General features: G+C 32.8%; 1 long non-coding RNA gene across 1 annotated transcript; it reads left to right on the top strand.

The window, feature by feature from the left end:
* Window positions 1-3,793: 3,793 nt before the first annotated feature.
* LOC139186960 (uncharacterized) lies at window positions 3,794-5,572 on the top strand. Its single transcript, XR_011570651.1, has 2 exons — window positions 3,794-4,734; window positions 4,896-5,572. It is a non-coding gene; the product is annotated as an uncharacterized lncRNA (long non-coding RNA).
* The last annotated feature ends 1,003 nt before the right edge of the window (window positions 5,573-6,575 follow it).

The following is a 6,575-nucleotide window of genomic DNA, read 5'->3' as shown; positions in this document are numbered from 1 at the left end:
GGATATGAGATTTAAATTGAATTATTATAGTAGTTTACTGAAACTTAATTCCCCGTAGATCTATGAATGTTTTTTTGTGTATATTTTTATTTTTTAAAGTACCTTGATACCAAGGACTGTCTTAATTTTTTAAATCCTTAGATGACTTAGGAAGTATTTTGCATATAGTATAGAATAAAAAAAAAATGTGAAGTGGAGGCAGACTGAAAATAAGTGTGCGTTATAGAGGAAAGAATACTGCTGGGTACTGTAAGACCTGAGTCCTAGTCTAGCCCTGCGCAGGTTATCTGCATAACCTCTCTGAGATCTCATTTTCCCCTTGAGAAAGGGTAAGATCAAGTGACCTTTACATACTCTTATTCTGTAATTTAAGTCTGTGTCTGTATTTGCTAGGACAAAATAATTGCTATAACGCATACTAGGTTTAATTGTTAAAGTATTGCAAAGGCATAGATCATATGGGTTTAGATTTTCTGGGGACTTTCAATGGAGAGAGATCTGTAAGTATATCTGGGACATCAATTCAGATGTTTTGGTAAAGTGAAAGTATAAAATAAATATCAACAATGCATTCAACAGTAGTCATTTAGCATTCACTATGTATATGCAAAGCATTGAATAAGACGTGTTCTCTGACTTCAAGCTGTTTAGGATTTAGTCAGAGTTTACTTTAAATAAATTAAAAAAGTAAGTAAACATAACAAGCTCAGTGGAGCTCAGATATGTTTAGCTGGAATGAATCAGCCTCTAAAAAGTGTGGTATGACTGGCCGGTCAACCTTTTGTTGGAACTGTTTAAATTACTTAGCATTTCATAATGTAAATATTTTGATACTGTGCACTCCTTGATTAATATGAGAGTGGTTTACCATCTTTGAGGAAAACTTATAATTCTTAAAAATCAACTCAGAGTATAATGTTTCTGAGTATCATCAGGCATAATATAACTATATCCCCAAACCCCCTCTTCTTAGTCCCAAGCATGTTAGAGAAGTATCATATTCATTTCATTTTATGTTGAATTAACTAATGGTAAAAATATTTGGTTGGAACTGCATAGCATTGTGATTGACTGGGGAACATTTTAATAAAGGAGATCTAAATAAAGATAACATTTTTCAAAAGAAGGATATTGCTTGTGTTTGACTACCTCTTTGGTAAGACATTTATTCAGTCATATCAGTTACTGTACACTAGATCATTTGAAGTTACCAGCTTGTGAACATCTTTATGGGATGAACTATTTTGTGAAACTTTCTTGCAGATATTTTCCTAAACAAAGGTTTTTTTTTTTTTTTTTTTTCCCCTTAAATTTTGACAGTATGAAAAAATTTTACATTGTGGCTCAGTGCACACACATATGTAGGTAACTGAAACAAAACCTTCATGAAACAATACTTACCTTACTATGTGCTGTATAGTGAGTTTTAAGATTCTATTCTAATCATTGTATCCTTTTGAAATAGTTGGTCTGAAACCCACTAAATTGATTCAAAATTCCTGAAAGGTCATAACCTGCAGTTTGAAAGGCTTGAGCTAATCTCTGTTTCGAGAGCATTTACTATGTTCTTTCTATTTAACTTTGTTATTCCCCAGTGCCTAGATATGTGCTCAGCATATAGATGGTAGACAAATAGTTTACTGAATGCTTTGTTCCCAATCTAGTTTCAGACATGTTACTGTATCAGTGAGGTTTGTCTGTAACCGTTACATGGAACTGTTGAAAGAGAAAAAAATAATTAGTAATTAGAAGATGAAGGTAAAGCATATATGAGAAGAGGCAGAAGTCATCATTCACTTAAAAAAAAAAAAAACCGCGATAACAATGTGTTAGTTCTCTTAGAAGTTATAAAATCAAGTCCTGACTTGTCTTTTTTTCATATGCCACTGTTTTAAACTCAGTATTCATTCCGCAAATAATTTTATCTTGAAATTATTCTCAAAAGCATATAGTGACTTTCTCCTAACTGCTTTTATGTGTCTATCTGTGTGTGTGAAGTTCCTCTGATTAAGTTGTCTTATTTTTCCAAAAAATATGATCTATATCTTATAAATTTGTTTAACTTATTTTTTATTACCATTCTTCAAATAGTACTCTGAGCCAAATATTATTTATGTGTACATCATGATTTTTTCTTTTTTTTGTCGTCTAATAGTACAAAGTTTTTTTTCTCTATGGTAATGTCTGCTTAAATTTATCTTGAGTATGGTCATTAATAATTTAAACTTTCCCATTCATACTCAATAACTTTTGAGGGGGGATTTTGATAAATATTTTGGTTTCTTATATGTTCAACTGAAATTACATTATATTATAACAGATATTGTTAGAACTAAAATTTCTGAAAAGATTGCCTGGTATATCATAGTTGTTAGTTGTTTTTCTTTGTAGCAATAATTTCTATATAGCGTTTCTGTTTAGCAAAAGAGAATTAGTATGATAAAATTTTCTGAGATTTGATTAATCCATATAAATAAAAAATACATAATTTGTTATCAGATTTGAGCAGGGTTAAATTACATCAGTAGATGAGGTATTTTCACAGCTATTTTGCACTGAAATATTATTTTATAATTATTCTAAAGATTAATGTGTCCTCAGCCATTTATTAAGTTCTTCAGTGGAATCTTCTCTTCCTCTCTTTTTTCAATTTTCCCTCTCTTTTTCTATTTCTTTTTATATCACACAAATACTTCTGTGTTTTATACAATGTAGAAACTCAATGAATATTTGCTGATTAAGTTTAAGCTATTTCCTAAATCATTTAGGAAGTCCTAAATCTAAGACTCTCTGATATTAATGTTATATAGTGGATAATGATTCAGGATTAGAAGGTAGACAACTAAATTCTTAATTCTGTTTTTTACTGACTCAGTGATTTTAATCTTTATGTCTTTTATTTTCTTATCTGTAATCTGTTTAGAGCCAATAATTACTTTTGCCTTTTGTCTAGTTCATAGCATAATGTGAAGATCATATGAGAAAATTATAGAATGGTTTTTGAAAATTTCAAAGTACTCTTTATGTGTAGATGGTTCATGAGGCCCTTCATGCAAGGTTTTGATTAAATGAAATGATAGAAAATGACCAGCACAATGCATAACACAGAGTAAGCACTTAGTAATAACAGCTGCAGTTGATATGATTTCACTTGTGTATGTACTTTAAAATTTCAGTTATTTTATATTTCACAGTTTAAAATTTAATAAAGCCTAATAATAACTAATTTTTTGTAAATCTAATTTTCATGCTTTTCATTTTCTGTGGTTCTTTTAACTGGTATCTTCCTCCCTCCAGTCTATTATTTTTCATACCTATTTGCCATTTTATAAATTTTACATATAAAATAATTTATAACTGGATACTTGAAAATAAAAATTCGCAGTCATTCTTTAAATTGACAGCTAATTTATAAGATTGAATATTTTGAGTTCTGTATTTTGTTTTAGACAATTTGAATTGTTAATATGTAATCATATAATAATGGGACATTTAAGTAATGGCAGTTGTTTTGAATTATACAATTTTGGTTAATTATATTTTGCCCTGTAGCACATAAATACAATTTATATTGCATTATTTTTTGTAAGCCATAGATATTTTACCCAAAAGAGGAAGTTTTAGCTAGTTGAAGATAGGAAAGTACAAAAGCAATTTGAACTTAACAGTTTAGATCCCTTTCAGATGATTATATTTTGCTTATTTTTATTTAAAATATCACCATAGATTCCTTCATTTTTTAAAAAATTATCATTTTTTTATTGTTTTCCTTACCAAAAAAGTGATCCCTAATATGACTGGAGCCTTCTTTAAGTTTTAAAGGTAATTTATGTTTTTTGCGATTCAAAGTTTTATAATTGTGAGTTATTCAAATGTTTAATTATTCCTAAAAGGGGAAAAAAGTGTGTTCCTGTGTGTGTGTGAGTGAGAGACTTAATTAAATTGAGTCTATTTTTTTTTTCTTTCAGAAACCTTTCCCAAAATGCCAAAAAGAGGCATAGAAAAACATTTACAGCTTTTGTTTCACTTGGTGAACGAGTCAGGAACTGTTTGCACACAATAATCCAACATCAGCTTAAATTGGCTCTGTTTTTACAAGAGCGAGAAAAGATTTTGCTTCCAATTCATGCACAGTATTTTTTGGGGGAGGGGGTTGGTTGGATTTCCTATTCAGCACCACTTTACTTTCATTCTTTTGGTCATTAATCTGTTCATTTAGGAGGAATAAGTAATCAAAACAGTTTTGTAAAGTACTTGTGTGTGTGTATGATATTTTGTTGGAGCATCTACAAAAGCAATAAAAGTACTTATTCAAACCCTCAAGATACAGATGGTGTCATTAATGTTTTGAAGGCAGGAAACCATACAATCCTATTTTAAGGAATTGTATTTATTTTAAAGTCAAATAAAAAGTTTTCCCTCCTCTTTAAAGTACCTGACTGGCAAGAGAATTTTTATGGTATCCATTTACAGAAATAAAAATTCTTCTAGTAGACTGAGGTTTGAATACCACATCTCTTGGGCATATAGAGATCTGGGGCTTACTTTAGAGTTAACTTTATGTTTTCATCTACTTACTTGCTGACTTCTTTAAAATGTGTTAATTTTTCATTTGTTTTTCTATTTCTTCGGTATAATTACATCATCTCCTTAACCAGGAGAATTCCTGTCTACTCTTCAACTCTGTATCGTTAATGAAGATCTTTACCTGTGTGTCGTGTTTTCTCAGTACAGGTTAGTACTTGACTTTTGATTTGCTCAGATTCATTATCAGAATTTTTCTGACTGTAACTATCAGTGCTTTATTTCTTTGTTTTTCATGTGGTAGTTCATTTCTTAACATTTTTGTATTGTTCTTTCGCCTTTCTGTTCTCTCATTACTTTCTCTTTCATAGGAGTTCTACTGCTGCTGCTGCTGCTAAGTCACTTCAGTCGTGTCCGACTCTGTGCGACTCCATAGACGGCAGCCCACCAGGCACCGCCGTCCCTGGGATTCTCCAGGCAAGAACACTGGAGTGGGTTGCCATTTCCTTTTCCAATGCATGAAAGTGAAAAGTGAAAGTGAAGTCGCTCAGTCCTGTCCGACTCTTAGCGACCCCATGGACTGCAGCCTACCAGGCTCCTCCATCCATGGGAATTTCCAGGCAAGAGTACTGGAGTGAGGTGCCATTGCCTTCTCTAAAACCCACCAACCAAACAAAACAAGATACCCACAACCTTTCTGCTTCCTGAAAACCTTGACCCTCTCCCTTTTGAGTTTCCCTTTTATTCCTCCCTCAATTATTACTACTTTGAAAATTACTTGGAACCTCTTTTAATTCCACAAGGCCATGCTCTCTTTATTCCTAACATTTCTCAAATCTGCACCTTCTATATTAGCGTCAATATAGTTCCCAGAGTCAAGAAAGTGATCTCTCTAAATCACAAACATGAACAAATTGTTTCTCCCTAGGAAAACATTTAATAACTCCCCATCACCTACAGAAGAAAATTAATCTTAGCATTCAATACAGTAATCTATCCCATGCCTATCTCTGTAACACTTATTTTGGAAATAAAAGATTACACATAATTCCTGGAATTTATTATGATGCTTTCTTGCCTCTGTGCCTAGCTCATGGTTTTCTTTTGTGTGAAACTTTTTCTCATTCCTTGATTAGCTGCCTGGAAAGGAAGATTTTCATCTTTCAAGACTCTGCTTGGACTTTGAGGAACTCTTACTGGCAGGTCATATGACACTTTCTTCTTTGATTTTCCATTGGAGTTCTTATGCATCTCTCTGATAGCACTTATCTGTTCATCTGTTGCTATCATTCATTAGAAAATGAGCTTGTTGAAGGCAGGGGCCATACTGAAATTGGTTTTTGTGACTGAAAGCGTTGATAAAATATCTGTTGAACTTTTCTCCACTCTGTGTAAAAGAAGTTGAATGTGCTGTGAAAGGTGCTGGTAAAAGAGAAAACTATGTCAAACACCAGATGTTCAAGCTGGTTTTAGAAAAGGCAGAGGAACCAGAGATCAAATTGCCAACATCCGCTGGATCATGGAAAAAGCAAGAGAGTTCCAGAAAAACATCTATTTCTGCTTTATTGACTATGCCAAAGCTTTTGATTGTGTGGATCACAGTAAATTGTGGAAAATTCTGAAAGAGAAGGAAATACCAGACCACCTGACCTGCCTCTTGAGAAACCTGTATGCAGGTCAGGAAGCAACAGTTAGAACTGGATATGTAACAACAGACTGGTTCCAAATAGGAAAAGGAGTACGTCAAGGCTGTATATTGTCACCCTGGTTATTTAACTTCTATGCAGAGTACATCATGAGAAACGCTGGGCTAGAAGAAGCACAAGCTGAAATCAAGATTGCTGGAAGAAATATCAATAACCTCAGATATGCAAATGACACCACCCTTATGGCAGAAAGTGAAGAAGAACTAAAGAGCCTCTTGATGAAAGTGAAAGAAGAGAGTGAAAACATTGGCTTAAAGCTCAACATTCAGAAAACTAAGATTATGGTATCTGGTCCCATCACTTCATGGCAAATAGATGGGGAAACAGTGGAAACAGTGGCTGACT

The sequence above is a fragment of the Bos indicus genome, chromosome 14 (assembly GCF_029378745.1).
Source record: "Bos indicus isolate NIAB-ARS_2022 breed Sahiwal x Tharparkar chromosome 14, NIAB-ARS_B.indTharparkar_mat_pri_1.0, whole genome shotgun sequence".
In the NCBI taxonomy this organism is placed as follows: Eukaryota; Metazoa; Chordata; class Mammalia; order Artiodactyla; family Bovidae; genus Bos; species Bos indicus.
Note: the sequence above shows the minus strand (reverse complement) of the source record. Positions and strands in the feature narration are given on the sequence as shown.